Raw genomic sequence first — 12,547 nt, 5'->3', positions numbered from 1 at the left:
CGACTATAGTTTACATTAAGGCGGCATTCAATTCTGTTGATCGTGAGGTTCTGTGTTAGTGTCTGTCACTGGAAGACGTACCGAATAAGAATATCAATTTTGTGCAGGCTCTTTACTTTAACACTACTTTGCGAGTCCGAGCTTGTGGGGAAGTCACTAGGATTGGTAGCTTGGATCGGTCTTCACATCAGTGTCATCCGCTTTCCTCATAGACATCCTTTCAGCGACAACGCTCTCATTGTCGCATTTTCCGGGAATCGATCTAACAAGATATTAGCTTGTAAACTTATAATACCCTAATGCTTAAGAACTGGGACACGTTAGGGACTGAGATAATGATAAGGACTGGAGTAGTTAGGCGTATCGACTACTTCACTTACCTTGAGAATCTCACCAGCCTGAATGGCCTGGTATTTGAAGTAATATCGGCATGGATTTAGAATGCTCGGCTAGCCTTGTGGTATAGCCGCAATATCCGTCCGCCAACCAAAGGACGAGTTTTATGCTCGGTGGCGCGCTGTTTTAATTTATGGGTATGGGACACAGTTACGAGGATTGGGTGATAATCGTAGGCTACTGGGATTCGATCATAGGTGTCACTGACACCCTAGGTAGGGGTCGAGTTTTAGGTGAAAACAGCAAATCGACTGGTGATGAAGTAAATTAACTGAGGTGGTTGGGACATGTGTTACGTATGACTAACCACCACTTAACTCGATGGACAATGAAAGAAAGCAAGGGGTGTTCAAACCAGGACATAGCACCAGTCTCTGAATTCACTGACAGTTGGACTGAGCCGTGTTAAGGGGTGCAGACTATCTTGTTAGGATCCTTGGGATTATCGTAACCAATCGTTAGACACCTAGAATGGTATCCCTCCAAATCGTTTATAATAATGGAGGTGAATATACTCATTATCTTCTCTTGGAATCTAAGTTTCTAAAACCGTCATACTTTTTTTGTTTTAATAATCTATATTTTCTCCTCGAACAGTATCTTCGATGCCAAATCTTTTCTATTACCACTAATACTGTTACTACTTCTACTACTCAGAAATTTGACCTGACAATCTCATTTCGCTGTGGTAATGGGATATGTCAACTTCAACTGATGTATACATGTGCCAGGCTCTATGTTACATATGAATGACTAACTAACAAAACCTTTAGACCATTAAGTCTACATCCAACGGTTTAGATTTCTAGCTCTAATCAATGTCAAGAAATGCTATGAATTGATGAGTTACTGAGTAAACAGTTTATTTACTGTAGTTTTCAGATTTTCTGCCGTTAAATTATAAGCACTTAGTTATAAATACCATATTTAGGGAATTTGGGCAACTGATCATTTAACTGAATTTTTCCAAATGATAGTTGGACTAAAGCTTTTTATGTACAATCATAATATGAAATTCTGTGCTCAGGAAAAACTATGTACTTTGTTTTTTAAGCAAGTGGAAGTCATCCTATTTAGGTCTTTAATGACCATTAGACATATTTAGTCAACCGTCTCCAAAAACAAATAATAGGTTCACAACTTGCTGTAGACCTATATGTAACTGGGATAAACTTATCGGCCAGAAAAGGTTCGGTAAGTCTTCAATACCAAGTCATTACTTGAAATGTCTTCATGACGTTCAAAGGTGTGAAATCCCCACTACTGGAAGAGGCGAATAATTGATTTACCTGACTGGAGATAGATTTCACTGAGAAGTTTATACGATCATGTGAAGTCATAATTGAAAGAGTATAAACTCTAAGAAATGAGTAGATATCTGTTCAGTATGTTACTTCACGTAGATGTTGTGCACGACTATTTAAAACTACATATTACTGAAAATAGGTGTGTAATGTTTCATAAACCACTGTTCATTAGAACACAAAAAGTATGCATAAATTATCCCGATTCAATCAAACCTATTACCGAATTGTACAGTGAATGGTTATTCTCAAATATTCTAGTATTTATTGTTAATCATAAAATTGAGAAGCTGGAAGTGGATAGGACACACATTGAAGAAAGCGCCCAACTGCGTCACAAGACAAGCTCTCACATGCAATCCTCAACGCCAAAGGAAAAGAGGAAGACCAAAGAACATATAACGCCGGGAAATGGAAATAGACATGAGGAAAATGGACAAGAATTGGATGGAACTAGAAAAGAAGGCCCAGGACAGAGTGGATTGGAGAATGCTGGTCGGCGGCCTATGCTCTATCAGGAGTAACAGGCGTAAGTAAGTATGAAAGTGAGAAATCGTCGGATAGAAAATATTAAAAGGAGATCATTTGTAATAATTTTGAGTGCAATACTACTTGCAATATTTAAAGTTTGTTAATATAATATAACAATTTCTTACCATTTATCATAGCTAAAACTTTGAAAAGAATTCATAAAATCTGCTAAAAATCGTGGATGTGCACTGCTAAGGAGTCCCATACTAAGACGAAACGATCGTCTAGTGCTTCCAAGTTTTTCCAAGATGGTCTAGCTTCAATTAACTCATAAAGTCAGTTATTAAATTACTATTACATTTCATATTATTAAGTAAAACTTTTATCCACTTTTCGATGTAAACTCAATATGTAAATAGAATCATAATCACTGTTTTTAATGCACTGTAGACAGTAACTACTGACGTACACATATAACGTGATATTGACTAATCACACTTTCTAAAATGAAAGAATTTTTTATATTATTTTATTAAACAAATTTAATAATATGATCAGTATAGAGTTGTGGAAATTGCTAAATTTTTGATTGAAATCATGTATCGAATAATATTAGATCACCATTGAAAACCTAGAAACACTGAATGGCTGTTTCATCTTATTATGCAACTCCTCAGCAGTACACATCTATGATTACACTCGCGGGATTCGAACTCAAGACCTTCGATTAATCGGTTCACAATTTCAATGAAATTCAACAATCTTCAATAAGCCCAAATTAGTCATGGATGCGCACTGCTGAGGAGTCCCACAATAAGACGAAGCGGCTATCCAGTTCTTCCAGGTTTTCCATGGTGGTCTAGCTTCAACTAATTCATGATCTCAACCACTGAAATTTTGTTTAATTTAACAAGTATTTACTATTATTGTTTACATATCATCTATAAATATGGTTTGTTTCAAAAGGTATTGGTTCAATATTGATTAATTAACAATAGCCATTGTTTGTTTTTTTAAAACACAGATTTATACCTCGAAAAGAAAAGAAGAAATAAGACAGTTCGCTAAACGAGAAAATCATTGTATTTTAAGAAAAAAAGACAGCCCCATATCATCACATATCTGTCCTAACGACATGAATTGTTACTATGTAGATTATTAAGTTGATTATGCCACTCAAAAAAACAACCTGATATGAATTCTGTAATTATTATTATTAGAAATATAATATAATTATTATATTATTGTACCTAATTCAATGATGTACAATACAAGTTCACAAACGCATTATCTCTATCTCTATTTATGTCTCTGTCTCTCTCTCTCTCTCTCTCTCTGTCTATCTCTCTTTGTTTCCATTATATGAGTGCACAAATAAATAAATAAATATTTCACTGGTTGAAATCATGAGTCAATTGAAGCTAGACCACCATGAAAAACCTGGGAGAACTGGACGACCGTTTCGTCCTAGTATGAGACTCCTCACCAGTGCGCATCCACGATCCCGCCCCTGCAAGATTCGAACCCAGGACCTATCAGTCTCGCGCCAAGCGCTTTACCAACCAGTTCACTGAGATGGCCGGCATCCAACGGTGTTAATGTCTAACTTCAACCAATCCACGAAGTTGCGACACCGTACACCATTGTCTTCAGTGATATGAATTCTGTAATTATTATTTTTAGAAATATAATATAATTATTACATTATTGTATCTGATTTCATGATGTACAATACAAGTTTACAAACACATTATCTCTATCTATGTCTCTGTCTCTCTCTCTCTCTCTCTCTCTCTCTCTCTCTGTTTCTCTTTGTTTCTATCATATGAGCGCATAAATAAATAAATATTAAAAAAAGAAATTATAAATGGATGAATGAATGAACATGAAACTACTTGGCGGAAAGAGAGAGAGAGAGAGAAATAATGATCAATGTTATTAAGTTCAATAATGAATTATTGATTGATTAATAATAAAACTGTTCAATGTTTTACAAATTAAAAATATGAAAATTTTATTGATTATTCTCAATAAATTAACACAATCATGATATTACTTAAATAGTAATATAGTTAAACAACGAGAAAAAACAAAACAATCATTTATATATCTGGTAAGTTGAGATGATGATGGCTAGCAATGAAATCCAGGACGTGTGTTTCGTCCTACTTGAGACTCGTCAGCTGGTGTTCACTCTGAGATTCAAACTCTATAACATTCGTATCAAATGTTATCGTGTTATCCACTTAGCTATTGAGTTCAAATAGACACTAGTTTATGAAATGGAGTGAAGTTTTAATTGATTTTTGTTAATTGGTTACTTGAATTTTCACATTGATGTTTAAGACTGCAATTGCTCAATCTTTTATTAGCATATATTAATCAATCTAAATTAATTAGTGAAAACGACTTATATTTAAATATTTTAATTAGACTGATCCAACAATTCAACTATTCAATAATAATCATGAAAGATATATGCATGGACAACTAATCAATTGATGATTATCTACTAAGAAACAAATCTTGTTATCAAATTTTCCTAGAGATTTACTATAGAACAATTTTTTCGTTCATATCAGAAGGGTTTTGTGGATATTATAGAGTTCCACAATAGAACGAAACGGCAATCTAGTGCTTCCAGATTTTTCATGGTGGTCTAGCTTCAATCGACTCATGATCTCAACCATTGAAATGTTTTTTTGTTTATTAATGAAAATCAACTATAAACTAATGAAACCTTAATTAAGTGTCAGTTTATAGAACATCAAATTGATGTTATCTATAGTTTGAAGATTTTAATTTAATATTCATAAATCATAATGTTAAGGTGACTGAGTTATACGATTGTTTGATATAGTTCACAGAATAATTATTATTTATTAAAACTAATAGATATTACTAATCATTAAAGATCATCGTATTGAAATTGTATACTTCGAGCTGGATGATTTAGTCGTAAAGCCCTCAAATGTCCTGGTATTGCCGAGAGTGTGGAGAGTCGGCTCTCCAACTCAAAATGCTCTCACATAGCCATGCGTATACAGCCACTGCCAGGGAAGTCCTACTCACTGCCTTTTCGTGACGGGGGTGTTGTTTACGAAAATGAGAGGACGAAAAGCGAATGTCCGATGCTTTAACCGGATTCCAAATCAATGGTGCACATGGGCTCCAGTATCCTGAGGGAACAAATGGCGTATGAACCAATCGTTGGCCATCGGCTGCCATGGGACCGCATCTCCTCACGTTGCTCCACTGCCTTGTGGGTTAGACCTTTAGGTCAAAGGCTCGGGGTGTGGCCCCCTAAGATAACCACCTGCTTCGGTCTGGGCACCCGGGCAGTATCACAGCCCTCACACAAATCGAAAGATTTATGTGGCGCATATGTATTTGGTGCCTCCTTGTACCAATGTTTATGTGTTTAAATAATAATAATAATAATAATAATAATAATAATAATAATAATAATAATAATAAATAATCCCTCCTGTCTATCTTGGATGTAATCGACTATTGTTGAAAAAATAATCATCTTCCTGAAATAAAAAATAATTTTCATTAGCTTAATGCCTTGTTAAGTAGCAATCTGAGTATATGAATATCACTTACAATAGGTAAAATAAAACATTTAAGACAACAACAACAACAAAAAACATACTATCAAAATCTGTTCAGCATAAATATAATAATAATCATTCAATTCACTTAACCATGCTGCTATGGCTGTTCCAATTGTGCCATATTTATGCCTATATTGTAATTTCTTAATTATATTGACGTATCGTCAAGCTTTCATCATTTACTATATAAGCTGAGTCATAAAATTAAGCTGTATATCTGGGAATGATCTGTTTACTGTCCTGGTTATCTGGAGAGTGGGCTAGCAATCGCGGGAAAACTGCATTCTAGACCAATAGTTGTCAAGTATTGTTCTCGGCTGTTAGCTTGCGATCATTATGTACTTTGATAATAGATCATTGGTACCATATAAACAAACTAAGCGAAACACTCGATACTCATATTGCTCACCTGTAATTACGACTCTATTATACGGGCACCAATATGATGGAGATATCTGTTTTTATTTTTGTCAGAAGTTTACTTGAAATTCTATTGCACGTTTTTTACAGACAGTTGCACTTAGTAGCAAAATAACAGTAATTATTTAAATCTTACGAGTTTAACCAGGAGCCAGCCAAAGGACTTACTCGACTACGTATTGAAAAGAACCATAGTTTAACAAAAGCGCACATTTGATAACTTTACTCATATGACTGAGTTGATATTATCACGATAATCAGAACGGATTCACAATGATAATGCACAAATCCACAATGTTTGACGATTGCTACACCTGATGTGATTGATCCATGAAGAAATTAGATAATGTTGGACTTGTAAGTAGGAAAACGTTAGAACAATATTTCTCTCGATTTTCAAATTCAGTTTAATTATTCATTGACAACCATTTTAACATTAAAACAAACATCTGAATAGTGTTACATCCCAACAAAAGAGATAAATAAAATAAAGAACAGTCAATCAGGTTTAGTTGGGAGAAATAAATTGTAGAACTTTATTTTTATTCTGTTCTGCAGAGGTCATTGTAATCAATCATTTCTGACATGAGCTACGTAAATATCGAAAATCGTGGTTGAACTTGTTAGTGTTATTGAGACAACCCCGACTAACTATCTCTATGGTCTTTTTCTCTTTTTTTTAATTATCTATCATAAAGGTACATTATTTATTTATCTGAATTACAGTTATTACGTAGTTATGTAATTTTTTTAGGTTTATCAATCATTAGGACCTTTTCTCCTCTACTTTTAATGACTAAATTTATAGTATATAAACAAATATCAGTCTTAACCAATAATTTTAATACCATTTTTTATGTTAAATTTTGAACCAAACTAGGTTAGACCACCATTGAAAACGTAGAAGCACTGGGTAGACGTTAATTCCTTGTACGAGATTCTTCAACAATGAGAATTTACGACCTACCTCGATAGCGACCTTCGATCTCGAGCAAAGAGGCTTAAACGTTAGATCACTTAATCACCATCTAACGGAATTGATGTTTAACTTTAATCAATCTAGAGGTCAAGCATCCGAACGCGTGGCCCTGTCGAGGAAGGTCATGAATGATAAATGTTGAAGAATCTTATACTAGGAAGAAACTGTTGTCTAGTGCTTCCAGGTTTTCACTGATACACCAACTTAGGTCAGTTCATGATTTCAGTAAAATTCAACAATCTCCACAATCATTTGCTTAGCATATTTTCAATTTTGTACCTCTTATTATGATTTTCAACTCTATTTCAAACATACAACTTACCTTTAAATTATTTGGAATTAATTTGGGAAGCCTTGAAACCAAATGAATTCGTCAGAAGGGGTTTTGTGGATATTATAGTAATATCAATAGTTGAGATCATGAGTCAATTGAATCTAGACCACCATGGAAAATCTGGAAGTACTAACTGGCCGTTTCGTCTCATTACGGGACTCCTCAGCAGTGCGAATCCACGATCCCGCCTCGCGAGATTCGAACCCAGGACCTATCAGTTGCGCGCGTGAGCGCTTAACCACTAGACCACTGAGCTGTCATGCAACAGTGTTAATGTCTAACTTACTAAAATCTCCACAAAACCCTTCTGATAATGATCATCTGTTCACTAGTGATTGACTTCAAGAGGCGTTTCCTGGAGTTCTATTGGGAAGCCGTGACCAGTGGAGTTCAACCAGGTCTGTTGTAAGATATCAGCTCACTGAAGACAATGGTGTACGGTGGCGCGATTTCGAAGTTAGACATTATCACCGTTGGATACATGACGGCTCGCGCGCGAGACAGATAGGTCCTGGGTTTGAATCTCGCAGGGGCCGGATCGTGGATTCGCACTGCTGAGGAGTTCCATAATGGGACGAAATGGCCATCCAGCGCTTCTATGTTTTCTATGGCGGTCTAGCTTCGATTGACTCATGATTTCAACTATTCAAATGAATTTATTTCATGCTATAAATCTTATTCAAAAGCAAACTACAATCAATATAATTCTAGAATAAAATTCCATGAAATAATTCATTCTTATGATTGTCAATAGTATAAGTACCTTGTTATAATAATAAATAAACATTGGTATCAATAAGTACCTGTCAATGTATTTCTTTCTTCTATTTAACCGCAAATAATAAAAATAAATAATCTTTTTGTAAAGATGGTGAAACAGTCATCTTAGAACGATTACTTGTAGATATTCTGCTTAACTAACTTACAGTGTATTATTTATTTATTTAAAAAAACCAACGGGATTCACTATTTCGGCAATGTAGTTCAAGGTCTAGGTAAAATATACTACAAAACTGAAAGATTTTCAAATTCATTTCACAAACTTCTCATATACCATACACTAATCCATCTTTTCATCCATAGATGATGCTATTTCTATAGACGAAACAATCAATTAAAACTTGATAACCAATACCTGCTTCGGTTTAAGCACCCGGGCAGTATCACAGCCCTCACGCATATCACATGATATTTATGTGGCGCATATGTATTTAGTGCCTCCTTGTACCAATATCTATGTGTTAAAATAAATAAATAAATAAATGATATAACCAATCGACATTGTAGAAAAAATGGTGTCAAATATAACTTTCTATGTGATTGACAGGTAGTTGTTAAACACTTAAATCAATCAAATAAGATGTTATTAGACAAAAGGTTATCAATTTGATACAATTCTGCACTACATATTATTGGTTGACCAATCCTAAAGAGAGGGAGAGAGACAGTAATTACGAAAAGCGTACAAGCATGTACTAGTTCAAGCCGAGCCACTATTTAAAATGATAAAGCACAAACATAAATTAAAATGAAGAAAATAAACACGTTCAGACATAAAAGAAAAGGATATTGAGATTTTAGGAGAGTACAAAAGATAAACAATATCTGATACATAGAAGACTTCAAATAATAGCCAAAACAAGTGGCTTTACGGACTGATAACACATGGCAGTCAATTCAATCCTAGCCGCTCTATGACTTCTAAATTCATCAGAATAGTAGGAATAATCATAAGGGGGGACTCATCGTATGTTAAAAGAATACTACCAAGTTACCTTAGTCGATTTATTATCATTAGGAAATCCAGGAACAAATAGTTTCTGACCATTATGGAAGGCAACAGGCGCAAAAAAGAAATGACGAATATCATTGGAACCATGAACTGATCAATGAGAGACCAATATAGGAAACCTGGAAGTACTAAACGGCAGTTTCGTTCTAGAACGAGACTCTTCAACATTGCACATCCACGATCACGCAGGCGGGACTCAAACGCAGGGTCTTCGGTTCCGCTCAAGCACTTAACCCCTAAACCATTGAGCTAACATCCAATAGTGTTAATGTCTAATCTCAACCAATCCACGATATTGCGCAGTCATCTCCCATTGTCTTCGGTGGGTAAATGCCTCACACACGACAGTTTAGCTCCATTGGTCACGCTTCTCACTAGAACTCCGAAAATTCCCTCTTGAAGATACTCACTGGTGAGGGCATGATAATTTTTCGTATGACGTTTTGAAGATTGTTGAATTTCATTGAGATCATGAACCCGTCAACCATCTACACGATTCAGTCCAACTGTCGAAGCCTTCGTGGATTGATGGCACGAGCTTTCTTCCAACCTGCTTCTACAGAAGATCGCTTATCGTGGTAAGTGATGACCAAGTATACACATTTCCCAATCACCTCAGTTGAGGATTCACTGCCTTACCGATCGATTTTCCATATTTACATCGTACTTTAAGCCTGACCTTGACATTACTCACTCGGTGATCCGAAAATACACAGGCTATGCTCCAAAGACATATATGATCGAAAACAAGTATCTACAAATATTCTCTATTTTTAATAACCATGTTTCACATCCATAATATAGAACAAAGAGAATTGATGAACAGTAAACTCATCTTGTTGTTGGTAGATAGGTATCTAACCTAAGTGACAAGTGATGCAAGTTGGCGAAGGCTAGTCAAGCCCTCCGAATCCAAGCTGTGACAACACTTGTGTCGTCTACAAATACATTTGACATATCACTTCCATATTGCATAGTTTGATTCCTTCATCAGGCAACACGTCTTCGAGAAATAAGTGAATTTAACAGCTACATGAAGCACTCAAAATACAAATCGAATTCGAGTGAAATTGAGACATCGCCTACGTACTGGAGCGAATAAGACTTCTGAGTCACAAAAATTTAAACGACCAGTTCCAAATAAAACCCACTAAATATATTTCTCACTTGTCTACTTTACTCGACGAACAATATATCTTACAAGTGAAAAAGAGGCTTTGAATTATAATTTCGCATACGCTCTTTTCCCTAACTTTGTGATGCTTAATCCTGGTATGATACTGCCTGATAGAATATGAAATTCTAGCAATAATTCATATTCTTCGAAACATTTTAAGAGCTATGTCATCATCACTCTCCATAATACATTCAGAAGATTAGCAACTTACAAGTACTTTTTAGCTTAAGGGCGGTTTGAAATATCTAGACTTATTATCGAATAAGTTGAAAAGGATTCGCATACCTATTTAAGACCTTAATTTCATATAAGAGCGTCATGTTATCTATAAAAGAAACAGAATGTCTCTCATCTTTATAATCATCAATCACATCGTGATTGTATAGTCAATACTAACAAATGTCCAGCAAATTCATGAAATAAAATGTAGAATATGTAGGAAGTAAAGTCTAAGAGTTTCATTGGGCGGTATGAATTTGAGGTATGCATTGTAAACATATTAACGATGCGATGTTACTCAGTCGAATATAGCGGAGCCTGGCACATGTGTTTCAGCATAAGTTGTCACCCTAAATCAGTAAAGAGGGATGACATTATCAAGGCATTCCATGGTAATAATAGTATCAGTGGAAGTGGGGAACACTAAATATAGGCGATGCGAGAATAAATTCATGGGAATAAAACGTATATGATTTCAAAACTCAGGATTTAAGAGAACACAAGGAGTGAATGTATCTATGACATTGCGGCCTATTCTGACCAATATCACTGTCCCCAACTGCTGGCTACGATAATTGCGATGTCATAAAATTTTGTCGTTAGATGGTTTGGACACTTATTATACATCGACTTAAATGCATAATGATGAATGGTCTATACCAGATGGAAGCCAGAGACAGTCAAACAGAAAACTGGACTGAGTCGTGTCGATATGTGCAGTTTGACTAGTTGGAATTTGCAGGATCGACATGATTTTAAATCATAGATTACCTGGGATGGAACAAAACTCATTACAGTAAACCAGTTTCATTTATGTTGTATCTACCTGCAAATCTTATTTTTAAAATCACGGGATTTTTCAATCTTATTTGTTTTCTAATGCATGATAAATGATCATATTAGAAATAAAACTCAACGTAATTATGCAACTGTGCGCTAATGTATACATTAAGTCATCTTCAACATTTCGCCATGATCGGTAAAACTAACCAGATACACTTGAAATACCTTTCTAGAAGAATAGTACCCATACTTAAGTCGCTAAGTTGTTGCAAACCTTAAGACGCATAGTTATCTCAACTAAAGTTTACTGATATTGAACATTGCATATCTGAAAATGTCCTAAACAGAGAATTAAATCTTCATTTACACAACTCTTAGCCTAATATTATAAAAAAACAAATACAGCTATTGTATTTCACCATCAATGACTTCTATGTTACAAATTATAGGAAACTGGCTTATAGTATATGACAGTATAATTTCTAGTCTAATAATCTATTCTATTTAGTACACAACTAAAATCCTAGATTTCTTTTTTTTAAAATACCTGACAAATCGTTCAATAAACACTTCAAAAGTATGATTTACATTTTAGGTCAATTAGAACCCAGTGCATAAAGGTAAATTATCAATAGTGATTTCTTGCTCAAACTGTATAAACAGAACAATTACTAGGTAATAAAAACTTATGTCAGAAAAGGATTTTTGTGGATATTATAGTAATTTCAATAGTTGAGATCATGAGTCAATTGAATCTAGATCACTATGGAAAATCTAGAAGCACTAAATAGCCGTTTCGTCCTATTATGGGACTCCTCAGTAGTGCACATCCACGATCCCACCCTGTGAGATTCGAGCCCAGGACCTATCGGTCTTGTGTGCGAACGCTTAACCTCTAGACCACTACTGAGCCGGTATCCAACGGTGTTAATATCATGGTTTTAAAGATGAATTAACTGAAGTACTTTACACAATACTTGATTGAACATTTTCCCTGTAAATGAAATTCACTTAGACCTTATAATGAACAATATACAACAGATACCGACCGT

Source organism: Schistosoma haematobium, chromosome 4 (assembly GCF_000699445.3).
Source record: "Schistosoma haematobium chromosome 4, whole genome shotgun sequence".
Taxonomy (NCBI): domain Eukaryota; kingdom Metazoa; phylum Platyhelminthes; class Trematoda; order Strigeidida; family Schistosomatidae; genus Schistosoma; species Schistosoma haematobium.
This window is presented reverse-complemented; position numbering follows the sequence as displayed.